At 35.5% G+C, this 27,086-nt stretch overlaps 1 long non-coding RNA gene and 1 pseudogene across 2 annotated transcripts; one reads left to right on the forward strand and one right to left on the reverse strand.

Moving 5' to 3' along the window:
• Positions 1 to 746: 746 nt before the first annotated feature.
• Positions 747 to 15,233, reverse strand: LOC113339252 (annotated as a pseudogene).
• Positions 7,834 to 10,629, forward strand: LOC113339253. 2 transcript variants are annotated; one of them, XR_003355007.1, is made up of 5 exons: positions 7,834 to 8,045; positions 8,238 to 8,352; positions 9,229 to 9,634; positions 9,766 to 9,891; positions 10,493 to 10,629. It is a non-coding gene; the product is annotated as an uncharacterized LOC113339253 (long non-coding RNA). The 2 variants fall into 2 exon arrangements; XR_003355008.1 differs by having other exon boundaries at positions 8,238 to 8,285.
• Positions 15,234 to 27,086: the final 11,853 nt, after the last annotated feature.

Below are 27,086 nucleotides of genomic sequence, written 5' to 3' on the forward strand. Positions count from 1 at the left end.
CCACTTTTCGAGCCAATTTTGCCGCAAAAACTTATTTCTCCCGAAACACCTACAAAAACATAGAATAATCAAATAATCACAAAATCGAGCATTAACAATACACATAATTCAGAACGAAATAGACACATAAATGCGTCTATCACAAATGGAAAAGTATCAAGTTCCAATGCTTAATAAAATTTGTCATGTTTCTCTCAAATGGTTATCCGTCATGGTGTCTTTTATGTAGCCCTCTTAGACTCTTAGTATCAAGTTTATATAGCTCTTTAGTTTCTTTTTGAGCGAACAATATACGTACGCGGTATACATGTGTTATAGTCAGTGGCGGAGCCATCCCACGGCAAAGGTGGGCAGTTTCTTACCCTGCTGGGCCGGTTCCCAAGCCTAATTTCCCCCAACTTTCATGAAAAATAAAAGTTCCAAGCCTTTTTATGCCTTATTGCCTACCCTTAAAATTTTTTGCCTCCCCCTAGCAAAATTTCTGACTCCGCCCCTGATTATAGTAGTACTTTTGGCCGCATTTTCACGTATAAATATCTTCCACTTCGAGGATATCCAACAGTTGTGGAAGGCTGGGAGCTCCAACAATGAGGAAAGCCAGCAAGTTCACATGGGAACATGGGAAACAAGCTTGATACGAAAAACAAACCCTACTGCTCTTACTTTATTATTATCAGTATTTCAATATAGCACTCCTCCTATGGTCTTTAGTGAACTAAATGCAGGGGACTGAGAGTTTAATCAGATCAATATAAGGTATTGCAAGTAAAGCAAGTAGCCATTATTGAAACTACACAAATCATAAGTGAAGGTAATAACATAATATTCAAAAGATGTTTCTGGCCAACATATCCAGCCAGTGTTACTGTTGCATCTGCCATCACCCTGGCTAAAGTTCCGGCTTCTGTCGAAAGTAATACACCGTTATATGTTCCTCGAGCTAGCCTTGAGGACATCATTCGCGATAAGAGCGATAAGTTCACACCTGAGTTTCATAAAGTTGTCAGAGATTTAGATGTTGAAAAGCGATAATTACTAACTGCATCCCTGGTGGGTCGGATTGAGTCTTTATAGCTTTTGGCTTTGGACCCAATCTAGGTGGGAAAATACAGAAACATGACTAAGATCAAGACAGATATTACCTTCGAGAACTTCAGCAGAAACGAACGTGATAAGTGCTAAGATGACGTACTGCGGAACGGAATATGTGTGTGTTACATGGAAGCTTAGAAAAATACCAATGCATACCATGATTTCAGATGTCAGCAAAATTTTCCTGCAGATAACCAAGACAAGAAAAATAACGAAGAGCAGGATATGACTTAGAATCCTAAATAAAAGACTTAGAAGAGCAGTTAGTAATCATCTCTTTTCAGCACATATTTTATACTAAAACTTGGATATAAATGTGGTTTAACCGTCGTCCCAAAATGGGATATGATATTATGTATGTTTTATACATCTCATGTTATGTACCTGTCCTCAAACATGTTTCTAATGTAGCTTCCGATGATAATGTTCACTGGAAGAACAGTTAATCCAAGACATGCAAGGAAGACTGCAACCGTGCTAGTAGTCCAATTGAAGTAATTCAGCGAGTAAAATCTCCATTGCGTATTTGAGCATGAAATAGATCAATAGTTGAACCTGAAAAATTATTGAACAACTGGAATTAGATCATCCATATGGAAATACTGATAATGGTATATGTCTATTTGACAAACAATATATCCTTCTATTTATGTCAGCTCAGTTTGTAGATTACTTACGGCATGAATTAATGAAACATTAGAAGTCGTGTGAGTTCAAACGTAACTTGGAATGAAATGCGAACCTTCACAAATGGTGTAAGCAACTTATATGCTGACCCAATTGAAGTAGCAGCAACATGCAATTCTTCACTAGTTTCGTCACTACCATCACCATCTTCGTTTTCATCTTTCTCTTTAGAACTTAAATGCAAAGGTTGCAACAGACCTTTTTCCAATTCACCATTTTCTAGTCTTGTTGTCGTTAAAAATATAAGTAAAATAGGCAATAAACATCATTATTATCGAAGCCTCTAATGATGTTTGTATTTACAAAGGAAGTGATAGAACATAGTAATGTGTCACACAAAATATAAGTAAAGTAGCAAAACACATCATTATTATCGACGCCTCTAATAATTTGTCATAATGACAAGAAAAACAATTATTATACTCACGGTCATCGCAGCCATAGAGAAAATAGAGTTCTTTTCCATCCAGTTTCTTATTGTATTGAATCAGTAGTCTCTAACTATTAGAGGAGGAATAGTTACCAGCATCGTCTTCCTGAGGCACAGCCTTAACTTCGGGCAAGGGAGCAGGCTCCACAAAGGAGATTCAGAGCCATACTATATAGAACAACCATGCCACTGACATAACCCATCCTGGTAAGGTATTTCCATTAAATGTTATCTTGCAAATTTTAAAATTGGTTCGAAGTAACTCCGAAAGAGCAGGACCACAAGCCATTCCAAGCGCGCTGGCACTAACAAACCCGGGAGAGGCATGCATTCTTATTCTATTAGGAACACAATCACTTATCACTACACCATTTTTTCCGGAATAGCAACAGTTTTATGCAATGGCAAAAGGGACATGCAATAGCAGAAAGCCGTTGGGAAACGTGGCGTTGCATACTTTTTGCAACTGCTCTTAGTTAGTTGCGAAATCTTTTTCGCAACGATTCTCGGTTCCAAATGTTTTTCCCGGATTTGCAACGTTTATGGTAGTTGCGAAAAGGTTTAGCAATTACTGACTGCTACTGCTATATTTTTGTCGCAACAGCTATGAACTGTTGCGAAGTTTAGAACCAAAAAAATTTAGAACGACTAAACTTAGCCGGAGAGGTTTTTGTTATTCTGGTTCTAAATTTAGCAACAGTTTTGACCGTTGCTAATTTTTGGCAACATAAAAAAAAAAGTCAAGTTGACTTAGTCAATAGTTCCCTGTAACATTTTCAGGCCAAATCTAGGCCAAACACTACCGAGAGACACATTGAGTGCGCTCTAAACAACAAAGTTTTCCATTTGAACAATTTATTCAGGCGAATAACATACAATCAATACCAAATAAAGTTCAGTTTTAGAAGAGATTTCTTAAGTTTCTGAAGAATGATATGCATAACCAAAAGATAGAAAATTTCAGTATATTTCTCAAGTTCAGTTATTAGTTCACATATGAGTTCAAATTCCAGAGATGATATAAGCTAGCATAGAGGAAAATTAGAACCTCTAAGGCATACACTAACTACTACCTGTCAGCAGGGGGTAAAAATTTCAGTATAATACATACCTGTCAGCAGGGGGTATGAATTTCACCATCTTTCCAGCACGTCCTGTTCTACCAGACCTATGAGAAAGATCTCCTAAGTGCTAGGAGATAGTTAGTGAAAAACATAGTCATTCTACTACCATCCATGAAATAGTTGGCACGATCTAGGACTTGCAGTTCATTCCACGGGTATAATGCACATATTAAAGTTTTTATATCTGACTCATTCACAAAGTTTTTATCTCTGTTGCTTCCTTTTCAGTACCTACACATGGAGGAAAGACTTGTTCAATTAACAAAAAAGATAAAGAAACGGTAAAAAGTGATTCATAAACAAAACCACAGTAAAAAGAGTTTGAGGATAGAACTTCCGCATGACCTGGTACTGATTGGTGTGTCACTGCCTATTCTATTTTCTTCCAGTCCAGATCATAAGGTTTAGGACTTCTCACTGACACCTGTGCCAAGTAAATGGACTTCCTTGCACACATCTCCAAACGATTAGGTGATTCAAAATACTAAATTGTAACTACCTGGTACAGATTGGTTTGTGTTGAACCTCATATTCATTCTCAAGTACTATGGAGGTGTAAAAGCCATATTTGTACTGTAACTTTTCGTACCTAGAAGAGACTTGCAAGGAAATAGGTGCTTATCAAGCGCATCACAGAGCATAAATTCTGAAACAAGCAACCTCTCGTCTCTTTCGCAACATCAACCAAGTAAGTTTGCCAATCTATGATTACAGAGCTGACAACCTGCTTTTTGCCTTCTCCTGAATAATAAGAAAAACCTTCAGGCACAAGGAATATTATAAAAACATCAAAACTTACCTACGGATGGTTAATATTGTAGATGATTGGATAAGTATCAAAATAGACACATTTACATATCCGGATGTCCACGATAGTAAAGCTAGGGTACAGGGGAAGCATGAATTACAGTTGGATACTTGATGTGACGTCATTGGTATCATAGGCTAAATTATTACTATGATACTATGAATTACAGTTGGCTACTTGATGCAAGTTAAATACATATATGATCTAGAGATGCTCAACACAACGTCATTTATTTCCAAACATATTAAACTAGGCGTGACTGCATGATCTCATTGGTGCGAATTGGTTATAAATTCAGCTAAGTTGGATAGTTTCCACTATAGCCTATAAGTAAATATACAAATAAGTTAATCTAGTAAGAGCTAGTTCAGGTAGTTCAGGTTGTTTGACTTCGATAGTGTCGTTTGAGAAACAATATAGATGTAAGAGTATTACCTGGGATTGGTTCCTTGTGACAGGTGCTCACCACCTAACAGAAATTTCCAAGGGATATCCAAGTCCATGGATAAAATTGCACAAGTGGTTGTTGACAACCCTGCTTAACATGTACGCAAACAAGGTAATAAGGGATTCAGTATTTTATGGAAACTATTTCTAACCTTGAATAAAGCTAGAATAGAATGTATCCCAAGACAATAAGCACTATAAAACCACAATGGAAAGAGTTCATGTAATTTAGATGCAAACCATGAAGATTCCATTAATACTGAAATCGACGTTCAATGGCAAATTCAATGAAATGTGAGGGTAAGTTAGATGTCAAGGCTATACTGCTGGCTGAGGAAGTGCTGCAGAATAATGGCTGCAACTTACAATTAAGGAATCCTGGGACTAGTTTGATTTATGAGTTCAAACTTAACCGACAAGTTTGACATGAGTGCAGTTCGGGTTTGTGTTATTTTTAGAGATAATAAAGATGTCAGAACATTACCTGGGACTGAGTCCTCGCGCAGGGCCCTCACAAGTAACTGGAGTTTCCAAGGGCGCTCCATCTATTGATACATATGTTAGTTGTCAAATCTGAATATGTAGGCAGGCAACTACGTCGGGGGCAGGGATTCTGCCAAGTTACAAAAACCATTTTCCAAGGTTAAAAAACAACAAATTCCCATAATTTAATGGAGTAGATTCACCTGTCACACATTGCATTCAATTAATACCCACATGGTTTAAAGTAAATCAAGTACAACACACCCCTGAGCACGGTGCAAGATTTGTGGTGAAACTAATCAAAATGATGAAGTGAGAATAGGAAAAATCGTAACAGATTTATCATAAGGAAAAATTGTGTGTTACTTGGAAAGAATGAATATTATTACCTAGGTGGCTGGTAGTTCAAGAGCAAAAGCACTTCCTCGTGGTCAATAAATCTCTAATTTCACATGATGGGTCTCTGCAACAAATCCATCACTGGTCTAAGTTTGTTAGAAACCAAATGAAAAGAATCACAGATAATATAGAGTTCCAAACATTAAAGCTTAACAATTAAGATGAAGGTTTAGATGACCTGATGTAAGGAGCCAAATATAAATTGAGTACACTGCGTATCCACTATCACCCGTATCCAATCAAGTGAAAATCCAACTCTATTCAGTTAATGACAAAAAAACACACAAAAATAACAAGCCGAAATCAAGTTTGAGTGGATGCAAACTCTAAAATAAAAGAATTCAATCATGAACCCTAGAAATTTTTTGGCACTTTTTTTTGAAAATTATATCTCAAAAGGAAGATCAAGATAAGATTAATACAGACATCAACTTTTATCATGAATCAGAAAAGAGAGACAAGATGAAATCGAAGCTATTAGGTTACAAATTAGAAAACTTTCATTTTCTGAAATTTCAATTCAAGATGAATATGTTAATCTATTGAACTGGAACTGTAAGGAGAGATTATACCCATCTTTCGATTCATTTTTGTTGATTAATCTTCGTTTTATGTTGTTGATGATCTTCATCAAATCTTCTTCTTCGATTCAGAGCATCTTCCAGAACTGATATTGTTGATGGATTTCGTTGAAGAATTGAAGAAGAAGAGGAAGAAAAACCTAATGAAGTTATGCAGTTGTGAGATTGTACGAAGAAGAAAGAAAAAAAATATCATAAGTACGAATAGGGGGAGGAGGAGAAGAAGGAGTTGTTTCTGGAAAAGAAAGAGAAAATGGGATAGAATGATAGAATCTAGGGTTTTAAGGTGTTACCTTGCACACGGGTTGTTTGCACACCTGTAATTCAGGTGTTACTTTGCACATGGTTGAGCAGCACATGTGGTGTGGTCAGCAGTTGCGAATTGCAACAAGGCTTAAAATTTCGCAACTGTCGGTAGCAGTTACGAATTCCGCAGTTGCTAATATTTAAGCCGTTGCAAAACCATTTGCGAATTCGCAACTACGTAAGAGTTTTTGCAAAACTTTGTTGCTAATCGGGAAAAATGGTGTAGTGTATATATATCGCCGGTTAACAGCTCTAGCAGAACCAAATCTGAAATGATGATGATATTCAAAATCAGGATAGGGTGAAAACGAAAAATTGATGACAAATGAAGAATACGGAAGTTGTATTAACTGACAGGAGAAGCTTATAAGACAAACCCTTACCCACACAAAAGTCGGCCAATTAGAAGAACTGTAATGGAATCAAGATCGTATGCCACATCATATTTCCCAGAAACAGAACAATACTGCTGAACACAAGCGTCCAGAAGTATGACCTATTGGACCACGCGCTGAAATAGAGTGACGAAAACACCTGTGCAACAGCCATAGGCCCTTTGACAATACCACAAATTGTTTCCTCAGCTCTAAGGCTTAGAGAGTAATTGTCAGCCGTTGGGACAATAATATATGTATTGACCATGTACAAGAATGTGCTTGCTAAATTCAATATTAGGGACGCAAAATAATATCTCCGTTCGTCAACTGGTTCATCAGTTGGCATTGGTAACTCATCCTGCATAATAAGCGCATGTTACCCTAAGAAGTGGAGAAAATCTGTGGAGTGAGTTAACCTATATACAGCTGCTCTTATAGAATCTATAACAGGATCCTGCAAGTAAAATCATGAAATGTATATCATATCTGCAATTAGTAACTAGTTAGAACAGTAACGTTAGAAGGAAAAAATAAATAGGAAAACCAGAATGAAAATGCAAAACCTGAAACGCGGCAGATGCTTGATCATAAATTGATAAGTAGCTTCCCAGGCGATCCTGAAGATCTGCAAGATTGCGAGTTACAGCTCCAAAGCCTTGTATGTTAATTATTAAAATGAACGAAGAGGATCTCAAGAGTATTCATCTTATTACACTACAAAAATACTGAGTTTTAGCCACGAGCTTCTTGCCACGGTTTCACATTAGTTGTGGCTATTTATTACATATTTTCACGACTCATCCTGGGTGTGGCAGTAGATCATTCATTTGCCACGGCTTGGAGAGTATTTGCTTCGGGATGATACTGGACCCATACTTGTATGCTATGAACGTATTCATAGCATTTTAGTCACGACATTGTAGGCCGTGGTAACTGGTGGGCTTTAGCTACGACATGTGGTGCGTATGTTCGGAAGGAACTGCCCATATTTACCTACCCACTTCTCCCCGTTCTTCTCCTCTCAGCTCCCATGAGCGGAAACCACCAAAAAAAAAACTGAAAGTGTAGCTCTCTCTCCTTCCTGTGGGAAGAACCGAAACTTCAATACTTCATTGTTCCAACCTTACAAGAGAATCATTCCCACCTTGTTATCAATTGCTTGCTTATAAAATCCTAAACCGTGTTAACCAACTTAACCCTAAATACCATTAAAATCAAATCAAATATGAACGAATCTTTCGACTTTCCTCCTTTCTTTCCTCTTCTTCAACGACAACTTGGATAATGAGAATATCGTGTTACAAACCCTAGGTACTAAAATATAATAGGGTAAAAGATATATCCTCCTCGAAAAATATAGATTCTTTCAATTTTTATGTCCGGAAATTTAATTCCTTGTTTATTGTGAGTTTTAAATTTAATTTTGAAATCTAATTTGTATTAGTTTAATTTTTCTAATTTTTGGATATGAAATTTCGTAATTGCTGAAATTGATGATTCTAGGAAGCAGAGAAGGAAAAGGAAAAGGAAAATAAAATAAGAGAGAATAAGGTCAGTGAAAGTGGTGGTGGTGGTTATTCTTCACTTCATCAGAAAAAGATGAATATTCTAAAAATTGGTACTGGTCTGGGTTTTCATTTGTATTATTGTACCATCTACTAAATATATTCATGGCTGGTTCTTCGATTTATGCTTATCGTGTTTGTTGTGTTATTTGATTTCTGTTTCATATTGATAGAACATGGACATAGTTATTATATTGTGCAACTAGACTGCGATCTACTGAGATTAGGTTATACACATATTACTTCTAGGTGATGTATTCTTAAGCATTTAAGCAATGGGTATATACACGAATTTGGTTTTATAATTAATGTTCATATGATTCATTGTTGTATATTCGTGTAAAAGTATAACTGCGACCGGATAATACTCAATTATTCACACTTATTGTATAGATGTTGTTGTCTAAAAAACTAAATTAGTTGTTGGAGAATGAGGCAGCTTTGTGTATATCTGCAGTTTTCTTCCTATTTGTTGCTTTAACAGTTCATTTGTGATTCTTATGCATGTCGGTAAGAATATTGCATTAAGACTTCCTCTTGTATCCTCATCTTTGTGCAAGATTTTGTTCCAATAAATTGAAAGTTGCACTAAAAGAACCATCACTAGCATAGTAACATGTGGAAGCTATAGAGAGAGTGGTGTTGGCATCCAGACAGAGTTATGGAATACCTCAAACTACTAAAACTACTTAAATTGATGATACTACTAAAATTGCTCCAAAGCTGGTGGTAAAAGTATATGAAACTGGCAGACTTTCTTTAGGAGTTATTGTCTGAGTTCCTTATTTGTAAACCCTTCTCTTATTTGCTTAACATCTACACAAACTTTTTGTTTGGGGTATTAGAGATTAGAATGTTACTTATGGATTTAGTTATTCACTTCTCTATTTGATACTTCCTTCTGAATTCTTGTGTTTTGCAAATCACAGTAGAAATGCTCTTCTCTGCTTTCCGAGGAAACGACTGATGATCCAAAATTCGTTTTGATATGTGAAATATGGTCCAGACAAGTACCTTGATGCTCCAATCGCAGAGGTTTTTTTTGATGTTTATCACCACAAAAGCTCTTGTGGGTAACCACTCCAGCTAGTCATTTATCAGCTTGTTGAATTTATACAGATTATATACTTGAGCTTAAACTAAGGAGTTGCTTACACATTCAAGTACAGATTCCAATCTCTTAATTTTTTAGGGTATTTTTTGCTGGCTCAATCTGCTGGGGTTGGAGTCAGCAGACGTTTTTTCGGCAAGCAACTATTGTCTAAAACCTGTTGTAGATTTTATGACATTTAACTTCTCAATGTAGGTCAATATAATTATTGACATGATATTTTGGTTAGTAGTTCCACATTGAATCTTCACTTTGATAATCTTGTGATTTTTTAATGCTTTTTGTTCCACACAAAATTCTTTTTCGTAATCACTTGATTCTACTCTGAAAGCATCTGTTTTCGATTTTTTTATAGGAAGTTGATCACATCATCAATTCTGCTGCAAAATCAAACCACATGTTTGTTGGTCAGATAAGTGTGCCAATTGCTCTCAGAGGACTGAAAGGTGTTGTTGCTGGAGTTGGCGCCCATCACTCACAGGTATAGTGAATTATTCTGGGACTCCACGTACTTATAGAGATCGCATGACACTAAATTTTATGGATCATATGTGCAACCTGCCATCTTTGTCTTGCATTTGAAGTTGGATTTGATCTCCTCAAAGTTATTAGTTATGGCTGCTACGTTAAGAAACTAAAACAATTGATCTGTATTTTGTTAATCTACTAGAAAGATACTCACAGTTGCAAGATGTGAAGTTGATGAAACTGAAGTGGCACATCATATTCAGATTAAAGCCTCCTCACCAAAGTTACTTTGTGGAACTATAAGAATGTTTTGGGCTCCTAGTGATATAGTCTTTACTTTCATAGCTTTCTTACTTCTTAGGCAGCTGTAGCTTTTGTATCACCCCAAGCTATAAGTTTTGGGTACATTTTAGAGTTCTTCTTATCAAGGGGGTGATTTCTTCCCAATGAGGTCGTAGGACAATCACATCTTTATTCTCTTAATAAGCTCGTCTTATAGTTGATCCGAATTTGCTAAGCAAGGCGATGAATGCAGGCATGAACTATTTCAGCTTTGAAATGAATTTCAAACATTTCAGAACTCTTTCTGATGCTTCCAACTTCTCGTGTTGCAGGTTTTGGTCGAATCAGTGACACAGTGAGTGAGTTTGAAAAATTGGTGGATGAGAGACTATATTTCTGTGAACACATCAAAACACCTGAGTAGACCAATATGCAAGTACACGAATGTTACGTCATCCATCTGTTTTACTCATCTCAATTTTATTTTGTAGCATTCAACTTCAACAATCGTTTGTTGGAAACTCAGCACTAGTCTTGAATTTATGTTGTGTTTAGATTTTCTTTGTGCTTGAATGTATTAAAACCTTGTAATTTTGTTTGAATGATCAAACGATGATGTTGGAATGATTGTAGCATAATAAATCTCATTTCCAGGTCAATTTGAAACCATTCAGTACCAAATATTATAACTGAAACACCCATTCATGGCAACATAATGGTAGCAAATAGCTGAACCAATAGCCACATGCTGGTAATATCCGTGGCAAATTACCACAAACATGTGCATCCCAATTCTTAATCTGTCACGACAGACTTCGTGGCAAATGGCCATGTACCATTAGAGAGGGACAAAACCGGGGCTGGCATCGTGGCAAATAGTATTAGTCACTGGATTATTTGTTACGACAACCCTGCCGTGGCAAATTATCTTTTGCCACGGATTTTTGATCAACTGCCACGGTCCGTTGGCGTGACTAAAACTCAGTGTTTTTGTAGTGTTAGGGATAGATTATCAGAGTTATTATTACTGTACCACATGCTTAAACACTTGTTGTAGTTGGGAGTAAGGATGAATTGCACGAGAAGTCAGATAGTAATCAGTGAATCTGTAGCCAAACCTTTTATCAATTTTTTTTAGTATTTTGCGAAGCCCAATTGCATTCATCTCCACAAGCTAGAGAAGCTTTAAAAGATCTCTTCCTACATCTCTATACGCTTCTTGTAGAAGAGCATGTTGTTCCCCAAGTTTGGCTAGTCTGCTTGCGAGTCGCCCTTGTTGTTCCAAAATGAATAGTGTTAGAATACGGGCATCCAACTCAGAACCAATTGGAAATGAGTGGAGAGGCCCTAAGAAATTATAAACCGCGGGATCTTAGATTTCCCAACAATGTGGGACTAATAATCTCAATAAATAGTACAACTTTTTCAATCTGAAAATCAAAAAGAAAATACTCCATTACCATCTTAACTAAATACATCACCGACAAAATGAACTTACAAGAACTCATTAACCTAATTAACGAAAGAATAAAGACCAATTTAGTTCCTCAGTACCTGGTTATCCAGCAATCTTGAAAATTCCCCAAGTACATGTTCATGGTCTTGCGCTCCTACCCCAAGTTCTTGAGTAAATTGCTTTACTTTCTTCTTCGTTAACTTGTAGTCAATGTAATTCTCTATATAGAAACAGAGGTTTTTCGAGCGCTCCCATTAACCGGAGCTTCTGGTTGATCTGGTCCAGCCATTTATTTATTTTAGTAATATTTTACTATTTCGACAAATAAAATTCAATAGAATATTTTTCAAGAGATTTTTTCCTTAAATAAATGAATCTAATGGTGACAAAATAAATCAGATATAATATATTTATTCCAATCACTAAGAAATATTAATAAATTAAAATAAAATTGCACCATGAAAGTGCTTCTAATTTTACCATGAAATGTATTGTTCATCACGATTCTATCATAAAATTAAATTGATCATAAAATAATAAATTACCAATGTCCAATTACAAATTTTATAATTAAATTAATCCTAATTACAGTTCTAAAAGACTGATAATAGGACTAACGCTAACGGAGGATTATAATTACAATTCCAATGGGAAAAAAATTGATCATGGTTAAAATTTAAAACCAGAATACAAAGAGTTATGGATACTTACACATACAGTAGATTGAAAAATGCTGCTTCTGTTTTATCATGAAAAATGATTGTTAATCCTACATGATAATCGAAAAAATAAAATCAATAGTAAAAAAACGTGAATAGATAATATTACACAAATTTTGAGAACCAGAGTTCAAAATATTTTTCTCACTGTTATTTCCTTTCATAAAAAAAATATCGTGCAAGATATGCTCAATATATATTCTGGGTAAATGATTCAAGTAGTTTCGCTATTTAAAGAATAGATATAAAAATAAACATCAAATGTTATTATTCTTAAGATATCCCGGAAGTGAAAAGCAAGATATAATACAGTATTAACATCAATTAGAATTCTGGATATTTGCCTAAAAATATTACGAAAAACCTAAAAATATATTGTACTAAATATAAACAAAATAATCTTTTTAGGTTTTGTTTATATAGATAACATTAATTCCGAAAATTATTTTATCTCCCTCTATATAAGAGAACAAGTCAAGAATCGTTCACACGACGCTGCTTCTATGCTCCGCTCTGGCTTGATTTTGTATTTGATTTTTTTAGGGTTTTGATTTTATTGGTTTTGATTTCTTTTGGGTTTTCTCTGATTCTCTGCTTGATTACTGGTTGTTGTCTTTTGTTTTGCAGATATAGGGAAAAATGTGGTTGAAAGGCATTACTCCTCTATTTTGAATATACAGTTAGAGTAATATTTTTTCTCGCTTTAAACGTAAAATCCTGTATTTTTGCATGATTTATTGATGAATATGGGAATTTTGCATCTCTTTATTTTTGCAGGATTCTTTATTTGTACAGATGCTTCTCTTCTACTCCTAAAATAGCTTGATATTAGATTTTTTTTTTTAGGGTTTCGGTTCTTACGATGCTTCGTATTATATGTGGTTGTCTTTTGTTTTGCAGAAAAGTTTGTTTGATTGGTGTTATTTCTCTTCCGCCAACAGCTCGGGTAATTTTGTACTTGCTAATCTTAGCCGTAAATTATTATTATTTTGTTTATTTTTCGTCTTTGCAGGATTTATTGATGAAACATTCGAACCATGCCATCAAGATCCTCTGTTGATCTATTGGCGCACTTTTTGATCAAATGAATTAGGTTTTCGTAAGCAATAGTAGTCATCTTCCAATGGCTGAAACGAGAGTTGGCGAGCTTTCTTAATAACAATTGTCGGGTTTTCTTCTTCCTAAGAATTTCCCCATCTTCTATACCAACAAACAATCGTGTTATCATGTTGTTGGCGAGCTTTTTTCTTCCACTAGAGTTCCCTGAACAAGTTTGCCATCTATTTTTGGTTAGCGCCATCAATTCAAACTCCTCAACCGCTTGCCTCTGTGCATGAATGTCAAGCAACATAAAAGGTTACTTCTTGAGATTTTTTTTTTTTTTTTTTTGCGTTTTCGATTCCTAGAGCTTTCTTAAATAGATTCAGCAATGAATTCGAACGGCTTTGACATAACAGTAATATATTTTTGTTTCATGTTACAGCTGAATTCACATCACTAAGAAGACTGTCGTAATCTATACGTTTCAACACCAAGGATTCTCTCTACGTCCACTTTCATTTCCATGGTGTCTTAAGAATGCGACTTTTGCATCTCTTATTGTTGTACAAGTGCTTGCATTAATTTTTTATGCCTAATTTTCAATAGGTTTCAAGTTTTTACAATTTTATGTTACACGCATATTCTCTGTTTATCATTATCATCTATAAAGTTTTAACGGGTATTTTTTTGTATGCATAGGGAGCTGGGGGCAACAAGTACGTGCGTCTTTTGCAAAATGCTCCTTTTTTTTTTGGACAATCAACGTATTTCAATTCATTCAAATCGAAATAATGATTACATGTTCGCTTACAAGAATGACAAAAACATCAAATAAGAGATAATCAAAACCCTAATACAAAAAAGGACATCAATTACAAGTAGATCGCCGAAGAAAAAGAGCGATAAACCGCAAAGATATCCAAAAAACCTTATGTATAAGGGAAAGATGATGGTATATCCGGAAATATATTCCGACCATTTAGTCTGATTGTATTCTTCTTCCATAAGAGATGCTCCTAAAACAAAGGAGTACTTTGCCCATAAAATTATCGATCCACACGAACAGGGATGCACGATGTCGTGATAAATCGTCGATGTTTTTGAATCGAAAATATCAAGCCACGAACCAGCCATTAAAATTTGAAGAACTCGCCCCACAACGACGAAGAAAAATTGTCCCAAAATGATGAAAAAATATGTCAAAAGACACCAAAAATGATGTAAAAAAAAATCTTATTCTATTACCTACTATCAATTTTATGTTACACTCATAATTAATTACTTGCCAAAGAATCTCATTACATAATCGAGAAGGAGGAATAAAAGTAGAAAGCAGTTGAACAAGATTCTTTTTTAGAGAGTATGATGCATCGAGATATTAAAGATTCTTATACCAATGAAGCATAGACACATAATGATTTGATGGGGCTAAAAGATGCAAGAATATATCAAATAGAAAAATCGTGAGCTCTAATAATTTAAAGATCATCGAAGACTAGAACGGGCAAATTTTTTAACAATTCTATTTACAAAGAGCTTGAATAATTCTATTTATGAGTTTTGAATGTTACTCCTTATTAAATTATGCTTAGTCTTTTATAACATTTTTTCTTAATAAAAGTAATTATGAAACATTATCCATGATTCCATTAACGAGAAACAGATCCGTGCATCGCATGGGTGCAAGACTAATAGCTATAAAAATCACCCAAAAGATCGAACAACAAGCAGATTAAGCGTATAACCTACTCAATTTAGCATTATGAATCCAACCAAACATGCACACAAGATTAGAAATGCGTACCCTGGCCATTCTTGAATCTGTCTCTCCTTCAACATTTTCCCAAATGCAACCATCTTACAATAAAACTAAATGTACAGCAAATGAATAATCGATCAATAAAAATATTCAAAAGACCGGAATCAGTTTCCTTACAACAAACAAAACAAACCTGAGTCCAATTTTGTGCACACTCCTTCGAAGAGTGTGCACAAAAAAAAATGATTTTATTGGTTGTGCTAAACAGTCCGTTATCTAAATGCTAAAATTTAGTTTTCATTTATTTGAATTGTATTTCAATTTCTAAAATAGGTGACAAAGTATATGCATATCTAATAATACCTGAAATACAGGATCTTAAAACAGGAAATAGTTAAGCGGGGATGAATCTTGATCATTGCCAGAATTCTCCCACGATTCACGATTTGTGATTCTGTAAATGCTCTGTAAATGTGACGCGAAACGTAAATGGCCTCTGCAGTTGGACGTGCCCTTGACAGCAGGTGGCCAATTACTTTCGATAAAGATTTTAGTCACTAGAGTTCCTCGGGTGATAAAAATTTGGTTCTGAATTGGTGGCTGAAGTAGGAGAATTGATCTTAGCCAGTAGCTTCTTCAGCTTTATCATCATCAACAGTAGGAGACCCATCGTATTATAATACTACATCCAAAATTTTAACCATTTATACGCATATGTTTTGCAATAGTAATTTTACACTTAAGTATTAGTAAATATATCTCACAACTGAAATTGCACCTGGAATTGCGCTATGGGAGGGACATCAATCAACACCAAGAACAAAAAAACTACCTTGTGAGATATATTATTTCAAACATGATTAATGTATAGGATGCACTTACTGTTCATCAATGGTAATACTTAATTTGCACCATGATGGATCATCATCACGTTTTTCGTTTTTACAACTGAATAAGAGTTTCCTTATTTTAAAAACATTAGAATTTAGGTAGATTAGATATGATAATATATTTTTTTTTCTTTTTTATATAGGAATTAAAATAAAAATAGACGAAAATTTGTTTTTGGATATTTAGATAACAGGGGTTTTGAACAGCCAATAGAATCATTTTGTTTTGTGCACACTCTTTAAATGAGTGTGCACAAAATTGGACTGATTCAAAACCTTCTAGCTAGGGATTTGCATGTGATTCAGTAACAACTTTAGATGATAGTCAACAAATAGAAGGAGGAGGAAGTACAAGAACAAAAAAACCCCCAAATTGCTGACTAGTGACGAAAAAAACAAGGCAATGAACCAAAATATGAGTCCAAATCTAGTCAAAATTAAGTACTAGATACTGTAATTTATCAGTAGCTTTACACCAGTCATATAGTCATTAAATATTATACTCCCCTCATCCATATTTACTTAGCTATAATATAGGGTTTCATTCTAGTCCCTTAATACTTGTTAAAATTGACATTTTTCATCTTGCAAATATAAGTGTTTTATTTTTATTTTCCCGAATATAGAAATGGTAATTAATATTTGAAGTAAGGGTGTTACGTAGACGGAATTTTTTTGACTTCTCCCTTCCTTGATGTTCGCAAAACTCAATCTGCATTGTATAGGGTATTATTATTCACAGCACTTGTGCATAATAATTAAGAGGTTAGAATTAAGGCTGCACAACCGGTAGGGTGGGTAGGATATGGCATATACCCGCCACCCTACCCGTTTACTGGCGGTTAAGAAAATCTTTACCTGCCATCCTACCCGCCAAATAATGGATAAGGTAGGATATCGTTAAAAAACTGGCGGGTAGGATAGGATTGGCGGGTATGAGTAGGGTATGTGCACCCCTAGGTAGGGTGGGTAGGATATGGCTTATACCCGTCACCCTACCTGTTTACTGGCGGTTAAGAAAATCTTTACCCGCCACCCTACCCGCCAAATAGTGGATAGGGTAGGATACGGTTAAAAATTTGGCGGGTAGGGTATGTGCACCCCTAATTAGAATGAATATTTAGACTCGAGCAAATTAAATTAACAGGGGGATAGTCGTGGGAGAGTTAGAGAGATTTTAATGTATTTGAGTTTTCTCCTGTTAGTCCTGAGGGAGTTTGAGGGAGTCTATCCAAATCCCCGTTAGTCGTGGGGGAGTTTAGAGGAGTCTCCTAAACTCCCTAGAAAACACCTGTTAGTCGCTGGAGAGTTTAAAAAGAGCTCTTGAACTCCCAGTTAGTCATAAAACCCTACAATACTAGGGAGTTGGTTGCTTTGGGGAGTTCGAAGGAGTTTTTAGTGTATTTTGGTCTCACAACAAATCTCTCAAAAGAATAGAGATTTTAGTGTATTTTGGTCTCACAACCAAATTTGGTTCAAAATCTTTCTTTTCAAATCATACGGATTTCTCAAATCTCACCAACAAAAATGTTGTTCCCAACATGATGAAATGATTGTCAGATGATGGCCATTATGATACGGTGAAACATTTCTAGGAAAATATTAGGATAGTGATCTAGAGTCCATGAAAACGTGTGGATATATAGATTTGTTTAGATCTACATATCCCGTAAGATGCACCAGCAAAAAAAAATGTAGAAGTCTTCACAATTAGCGCTTCCCTGAGTTGAATTACATTACCACTTCTGCAACCACCGTCAAAACTATTTTCTCACCACTACCATCACCACCTATAACCAACCACTACTCCCTTAACCACCCCAAATAAGAACCCTAATTTTAGAAATAAATAAGATTCAATAAATGCTATAGCTCGGAGAAAAGATTTTGAACCAAATTTTAATTCCATCACAATACGTGACACATTTGGTCGCTCTCGGTGGATAGTTAGTAAAAACTTCAACAGGAAAATGTGGAAAAATGTTCGTGAACAAAGGGAGTTAGAATTGTATGGAGACCGTTAAATTGAAGGGAAAAAAAATTATCTCGTTCCACAAAATAACATACTATTGATACAGAGATATGATCATTTTCATTTATTTATTTTCTTTTGATTAAAGATCAATGTTATTTGCAAATGAGGGTTTATTGTTTCTTAAAAGAGAATGAGTTAGGAGTGAACTCTCTCAAACTCCCCCAAACTCCCTCTAATAAACTCTCTCAAACTCCCTACACTCCCCCAAACTCCCTGAACTCAAAAACACCAAACTCTCTCAAACTCCCTACACTCTCTCAAAATTCTTGAGATTTAAAATACACTCAACTCCCCAGAAATCACTCGAGGACTAACCCCCTGTAAATTAGGAAATTCCTTTATATACCCGCAAAAATACTAAAGGTGCCCCCAATAATTAGTTAAGTTAGTTATAATTCAGTTAACATGATAACCGTTGAATTATCAAAGATTTTTTATACCCATACCCCCTCTTAAAATTGGGCGTTCCTTAATTAGGGCACTAATTACTGTTGTTAAAAAATCACTTGGACGATGAGTACAGAGATTTATGATTGATAAAAAAAATTGGACTTTGGGAGTAAGACTTTAGTTGAATTTTTGATTGCATGTTGGATTACATTGCCGATTGCCTTATACACTGTTTGAGCAAGCCCGATATGGTGACTGAAGTACAGAGAAACATCAAAAAGCTTGATATGTAAAACAATGAATATGAGGTTGATAAAGGAATAGGTTCAGAGATTGCAGGTGCCAAAATCCCAATACATAAGATTATCACACCGATCAAACAAGATCATCACTCATAAAAAAAAAATGGTAAAGATTGCATCTTTTATCCATCCGATAATAAGAGTCAAAAGTCGTTTCTTCTTGTAAGAATTGTCAAAGAACACTTAGAGCATTAACCTTTACGCATCCGATATATATTTAGGGTTTGGATTAGAACATAGTTTTACAATAACTGATCCAAGCATATCAGGTCGTATTTGCTAATAATGGGTTTCTTAAAATGATTGGATACTTAAAAGATGAAGTAATAAGAAGAAATGGTAAAACATTTTATGGGCCAAAGAACTGTTAGAAGATCAATAATGGAGATCAGAGAAGCTATTATTTCAATGAGTTTATGTCTCTCTTCCCGCATATATAGGGGTACACAAAATTTATAATTTTGATGGGATAGGTAAATAAAATTTGTGGGTATAAAGATAAAGGGCTACCATTAGTAAATTTAGGGGTATATAAAAGAACACCCTTAAATTAATGAAAACGTCCAATTAACATTTTCTTTGAGTGAGCACGGAAATGAATTTCGTAAATTCCTCAAAAACAAGCATCCGAATAGCCCAAATCACATAGCATAATTCGAATAACTGCTATCAGAAAGATTGTGTTAATAATTCTAGATTGACCAAAATCTATTCGCTAGATCCAAAGATTAAAAGTTATAACTTGAAGTCCACCACGATCTTAACGGTTTTCATGTCAGATTATGCTAAAAATTGGTGTACGGATTATTTATTTTTGGAGTTTTCGTCGGTAGGTCTAAAAGTGTTATTATTGTTTTGGATTGTAGAGGGCACCCTCATTAAAATCCGATAGATTTAATATGTGGATTTTTCCAAGGAAATGTTGTCGTTTTCTTGGGTTTACTAAACCAAATACGGGTAGCATCGGGTTACTAAACCAATATATACCTGAACTTATCATCTAGTTATATGTCTTATTTTCATTTAGGGTATATATCCAAACACCAATAGAGATGCTTATGGTCTTTAATAGCGTGGCTCAAAAGTTTGTACGGAGGTTATTATTAGATTATTTGTGAGGCTATTTACATGTGGCGCGAATAGTAGTTCTTTACCGTAAAGTATTTCTTAAGAATACTTTTATATTATAAAAAAAGTTTGAATAGTTACATTTATGCCTTGAAAAGATTCAGAGGCCTAGTCATAAGTTTAAATATGGCATTTTTGAAAAAAAAATTGGATACATATTGTCGTTAGACATGTAACAATGAAGCAGCTGAAAAATAAAATGATTGAAATTGAAATCGCAGCAACCGAATTTGGAAAACCAATTTGACTAGGAAAGAGTCACATGTTTTGTCATACAATGACATTCTTGTGGTCAAGTTAGTGCTAACTAGGTTAAGGGGCACCCATCTGTTAAGGGCACCCGGTTTTAGATATTATGTTTTGCTTTTCTGTTTAGTCAATTACACCCTTGTAATACTCACACGTGGTGTCCCGGTGAATGGGTGAGATAAGCTTGTTGGATTGGTCCTATAGAAGCTATGTTGAATTATTAATCTAAAAACTTCTTTCTCTCCCAGTTTCTTTTCTTCCAAAATATGATCTCTATCCTTAGAGATTTTGAGTTGCTTCTAAGCTAATTTGTAGTGTAGATCACTACAATTGTAGAGCACTCGATCTGAGTGTTCTTGTATGATTATGGTGACCCAGAAGGAATTTGACGCTTTGAATAAGCGTGTGAATGAACTGACTAACAATCAAAGTGAGGGTTTCAAAGATCTCAACAAAAAAAATTAATGAAGCTCAGAACATGATCTCTCCAGCATTGTTAGCAATACTAGGAAGCTTACTTGATTCTAAGATGTCGTCTCTGGAAGAGAAGATTCTCAGTCGACAAAAATCAGGTTAAGGAGTACTCGAAACCCCCTTCAAACATCAAACCCATCCGAAACCTGGAGGACCATCACCAGAAGGCAACCATCATATCTTGTCTAACCAATTTTCAAATACTCACAAACCTAAGTTAGATTTTCCTAAATTTGATGGAAATAACCCTAGATCCTGGATTCATAACTTTAATAAGTTCTTTCAATACTTTTTACAAGCATGACATAGTCTTTCTTGCCGATATAAAATCTCCATTGTCTCGAATGAAATCTTTTTTTTTTAAATCCCACTTTTCTGACTGGTTTGTTGTTCTTTCGGTGGGAATTGCAAAAGGGTTAGCGATTGAGTGGCACAACAACATAGAAATGAACCTTCTATCCCCTAACCTAAATGTGTGCCACTTTGAAACAAAAATTGGACTAGTAGAGGTGCTAATCACTTGTGTTTATGGTGTAGTTGAGTCGGAAGCTAAATTTGAACAATGGTCATATATTGCTAACATCAACAGGTCAGCAAACCTTGGCTCCTAATAGGAGATATAAATGTTATCCTGGATCCAGATGAAAAACAAGGTGGAAATAAAACTAGCTCAAGCATAAAATCTTTCATAGCTCGAACAATAGACTCCATGGGACTTCAAGATGCGGGTTATGAAGGAGCGCCTTTCACATGGTCCAATAATAGAGAGGGAGATGCCAACATATGTGAAAGAATAGACAGAGCTTTGACATCTTTTCAATGTTCACAGAAATTTCCCGACACAAAGGTGAGTCATCTTCCTAGAATCGGTTCAGATCGTACACCTCTCCTTTTTGATTCAAATCCAGAAAAACAAAAATCCAAAAAGCATTTAGATGCATTAGAACCTGACTTTCTCATCCATCACTAGCATCTATGGTTGCACACTCTTGGAATTTCCACTACAACATTACACATGACACAAACATCTATTCGAAGCTTCATCTTTTATCCTCAGATTTATCTCAATGGAACTCATATGTGTTTGGAAACATTCACAAAAATATAAAATCCTTAAATAATAGGATTGACAGCCTACATAAAGATGGAAAATACTCGGAAAATTTAGAAAAAATAAGAAATCTCCAAGCTGAGCTAGGAAAATGGTACAAAATCAGAAATCATTACTACCAGCAAATATCAAGAGATAAATTTTTTTTAAAGAATACGACCAGAACACGGAGTATTTCCATACTACAACTACAAATATGAAAAGAATCAACGCTATAAACTCTCTTAGAGAACCATCAGGCTTGTGGATTTCAGATAGACACCAAATCAATACCCTCTTGATCAACCGCTTCACTCAAATAGGCTCCTCACATAACAACAACTTGGTAGAAGATTTATCAAGCTTTATTGAACCTTGCGTCTCTGAAGAGGAAAATTCTTTCCTAATAATTATCCCATCAAAAGAAGAAATTTGGAAGACAAATTCCAACATGAACTAATGGGGAGCACCAGGTCCATACGGATTTCAACCAAGCTTCTTCAGAGCTAATTGGGATATAACGGATTCGGATATAATTCAAGCAGATTTTACGGAATTGAACTATCCATTCGTAACTCTGATACCTAAAATATCCACTCCACAAACCCCATTAGATTTCAAACTCATCAGCCTGAGTAATATAATATACAAGAACATATCTAAGGTTATAGCAAACCGGCTAAAACCCATCCTAAACAAGATAATTTCCCCAAATCAATCAACTTTTCTGCCAGGGAGACAAATCTCAGACAACATTATCATCGCTCATGAGCTTATTCATTCAATGAAAAAATCAAAAGCCACAAAAGGATATTCGCCTTAAAGTTAGATCTCTCTAAAGATTTCGACAGAGTAGAGTGGAACTTCATCAAATCAGCTCTATCAACACTAGGTTTTGGTGATACGTGGGTAAACCTTATAATACAATACATTTCAACCACCTCTTTTTCTATCCTCCTTAATGGTTCCTCAGGTTCGAAATTCACCACTTCAAGAGGTCTAAGACAGGGTGAGCCACTTTCTCCATACTTATTTTTAATATGCATGGAGATTCTTTCTAGACTCCTAGAAAAAGCAGTTTCTGAAAAGAAAATTTCGGGCCTTAAAATTAATAAAGATGCCCCGAACATCTCTCATCTTTTTTTCGCAGATGACTGCTTTCTATTCACAAAAGCTGATCTAGGTGAGGCAAAATAATTATTAGACATCTTATCAAGATTTGGGGAGATAACGGGACAGATGGTCAACCTACAGAAATCCGGTATCTACTTCAGTCCTAGAATTCATCCAAAACATGGGAAAATCATTGCGAGAATTCTAAAAGTTCTTTTAATGACAAAAAATTACAGATATCTGGGAACTCCTCTCTTCTTTGATAAAAAGTGAAAAGAAATTTTTGAACCTCTATTACAAAAATACTATGCCACTCTTCAAGGCTGGAAATCTAAATTGCTCTCTCAAGCTGGCATAACAGTTCTAATAAAATCCATTCTTCAAGGTTATCCAACTTACCAAATGCAAGTGCTAGCACTTTCTAAAGAAACGCTAGATCAGATGGACAAAATCCAAAGAGATTTCTGGTGGAAAAAAAACAAGCCCAAAAGCAAAGGAGGATATATTAGGGCTTGGGCCAGCATTTGCAAGCCTATATCCCAAGGAGGTCTTGGAATCAAGAATCTGCACCAATTTAACATAGCTCTCCTTACTAAACTAGCTAGCCGTCTCATATCAGAGCAAGATCAACTCTGGGCTCAACTTCTCAAAGCTAAATACTTCCCAAACTCTCATCCTCTGGAATTCTCTAGATCTTCCAAATTATCTTCGATTTGGAATAGTATAAAAAAAGGTTTGTATCTCATTAAAGGCAATTTTATCTGGGAAGTGAAAAATGGAGCTTCCACAAAAATTTGGGAAAACAAATGGATTCCTTTCACAAAGATCATTCAGAAGCCCATTAATATTCAAGAGTCGGTTCCACATAGGGTTAATAAGTTGATCACTCCCGAGGATACATGGGATCAAAAAAAACTTGATACTTATTTTGATCCAGAAATAAAAGCGAAAATCCTGACTATTACTCCAAAAAGACAAGAACAAGACAAGGTCAGATGGTAACATCATCCTTCAGGAACCTTTTTGGCAAAAAATGTTTATAACTTTCTCATAAACCAAGATCAAGAGAGTAATTCATTAACCTCCTTTCCCTAGCAAAAAATATGGAAAATCCAAGTAATCCCAAGAGTAAAATTATTCGTCTGGAAATTAACTCAAAAAACACTTCCAACTAACTCAAGACTTGGGTCACATAATTCAGACATAAACACAGAGTGTCCAATGTGTAATTCCCAAGAGCAAGAATCAGAACAACATCTTTTTCGCTTTTGCCCCGCAAGAGCAATTTGGTTTGGTCTTTCTCTAGAAGCAGTGAACGCTAGAATTACTTCAGATTCCATAGAAAAATGGGTAAAAGAATGGATCACAGACCAAGATTTCAATCAACTATCGGATAAAATAGAATTACTTTGGAAGCACGGATGCTTGGTAGTTTTTGAGAAAATAAACCCGAACCCGATTCACCTTATGGAGCAAATCCAGAAATTTCTAAACCAGAATACTCAGGCAAGGGTCCAAAACTTGATGAAGATAGAAAGAAGAAATAACCCCAAAGAGAAAAGGTCTGATCTATCTTCGGATTGGATAATATTTATTGATGCGACTTTCAAAAAAGAGGATTCGACCATGGAATATGCTTTTTTATTTACTCCGTGGACTGCAAAACATTTATGTATGTTGAAGCTGATTCAGAGTGGGCCTCCTCAGCCTTTCATGCAGAATCAAAAGCTTTACTAAAGGCATCTTCATGGTTAAGTAAAAATATATTATCCACTGTCTTAATAGTAACGGACTGCAAAAATTTGGCTGAGACGATCAACAAGTCTTGCAAAGACTCTCCTTAGACTGCGGATAACACCATACAAGAAGTGACCTCAATTCTGAAGAAACTTCTGCAAGCCCAGGTAAAGTATATAAACAAGAAATATAACTCTATAGCGGACCGCATAGCAAAAGAAGCTCGAGCAAAGCATCTTCAGCACATGTTCTCTCACATTCAGCACATGGTTCTAAAATCTAGTGTTATTTCCAATATTTTTGATAAAAATGAGATTTTAAAAATGTTGTACTATTTTTTTGATTAATATAATTATTGTTTACATCAAAAAAAGAAGAAGTATAATTAGCCTGTTTGACATGAAGTATAATTAGACTAAGTGTTATGGGCTATATTGAAGGTGTTAGATTAGCAGTTAGGTGTTGCAATTCAAAAAAAAACTGTGGCCTAAAAGTTAACACTATTTTTCTCTCCTACCAATTGCTAGCATGTGAACTAGCATCTAGATAGTTTCGCTGAGTGATTCAGCGTTATAAAAATGATCTTTTCGCTGAACCATTCAGCGAAGTGTGTTTCCATTTTTTTAGTTATAGTTTTATACCCCAAGCATAATAAAATTCTGATGGAGAGAGATGGATGTGACGTGCGAGAGAGTGTGATGGAGATAGTGCGATGGAGAGAGAGAAAGCACGTGAGAGAGAGTGTAATGGAGAGAGAGAGGAACATGGAGTAGTGTGATAGGATATGATGGAAGAGAGAAAAGATGGAAATGCAAATAATGAAATTTTGTACGCTGTTTGATTCGGCTCTTGGGTTTTGCGTGTACCTGTTCAGCGCTGGGCGCTGTTTTATTCAGTGAATTGCATGCTAGATTAGCACTACCATAAGACTTAGGAGGTAGTCATGGATGACGTGGACTTTTAATCTAGATGCTAGATTAGTACACCATAAGACTAAGCCTTAGCTTGTTCTAACTTTTATTTTGAGGGTGAAAAATAATAAAACAAATATTCTAATTTGACCGAGACACAGACTCTGAGTAAATTCATATTCCTGATTCAGATCCAAACAATTGAAGGTACTTAGGCCGGTTCCTATGGAAAATGGATAAACCCTCCATATGCCATGCCAGGTGGCCTGGAAAACTGGTCGCGTCACTATGGGAGAAAAGGTAAGCGGTCGAGTCTCCACCGAATGGTTGAGACTACACCACTACCGGTCTAGTCAACACCGCTAGCGGTCGAGTCTACACTGGTAGCGGTGTAGACTCCACCGTTCGGTGGATTTGAAACCTCCAACGACTGTTTCTTCACCTCTATTAAAAGGGAAAAAATACACCAAATTTTTTACACAAAAAAATTCCATCTTTCTATCTTATTATCTTTCAAAATGGCAAAGTTTGAATCCCAACTTGACTTGGCTACCCAACTTGATTTTTCTAGAGTGGTGCTTGAATCCGCCCTTAATAAGATATGTAAAGGTTTTAAAGAAATAGGTAAAAATCAAAGAAGTATACAAGTTTTGGATATTAACCAAATCAAACCTCCAACTAAGAGAAGACCAAGAAAAGTTCAAGGGAAGGAAAATTTGAAGACAAAGAAGAAGATAAACAAAGGAGACTCCGTTCATGAGCGCATTGATTGGAAGTTTGGTCAAATGAAGAAGATAAAGAAGATGAAGAACATTGTCCCAATTTTTACTTTTAAAGTCTTTATTGTAAGTTATGTCATTATCTAGATGAATGAAAGATGCACTAATGTAAATTAAAATTCTAAACTTTTAATGAAAGATGCACTAGTTTTATATTAATATCTTAAAATTAAAATTTGAGACAAATGATAGTTGCATTATACAAACGAAAGATGCATCATATTCGGGATTTACTCTAAACTGATCATATTTAGGCAACACCCTCAAGATAAGATAACAACCCTCAAAGTGAAATTTTTGACCAACTCTGTTGCGCCATTCGAGCCGACACATTTTCTCCACATCATTTGCCTTTTGGCCATTTTGTGGGTTTCAATAGTTCCACAACTTCACATCCTTGCTGATTATTCTGAAGCGATGACAGAATCCATCTGCATTTCGATTATTGAGGTTCAATGTTTCTTCTTGAAATCTCTGAAATATGCAACTCCATACAACCTCTTGATGTTGATTTTGTCCACCATCGGGCATATCTTGCATAACAAAAACATAATTTCTGCAAATGGATTCATCTTCAGATATGCTAAATTTGCGAGTGCGAACTCGAACTGCCATATTAGATTTGTGGAGTGAAAGAATGGAGATTGAAGAAATGGTATGATTTGAAATGAAATTTGATATTGTATTTATAGGCAGATGAAATGATGACCGTTGGATGAGATGATACGAACAGTCTAGTCTACACCGCTGACGGTGGAAAGTACACCTAACGGTGTAAACTACACCGAGCGGTCGAGACTCGACCGCTCGGTAGAAACTTGACCTGGCCTGGCTAAGTGGCAAATATGCCACT

Source organism: Papaver somniferum, unplaced genomic scaffold, assembly GCF_003573695.1.
Source record: "Papaver somniferum cultivar HN1 unplaced genomic scaffold, ASM357369v1 unplaced-scaffold_21, whole genome shotgun sequence".
NCBI lineage: Eukaryota > Viridiplantae > Streptophyta > Magnoliopsida > Ranunculales > Papaveraceae > Papaver > Papaver somniferum.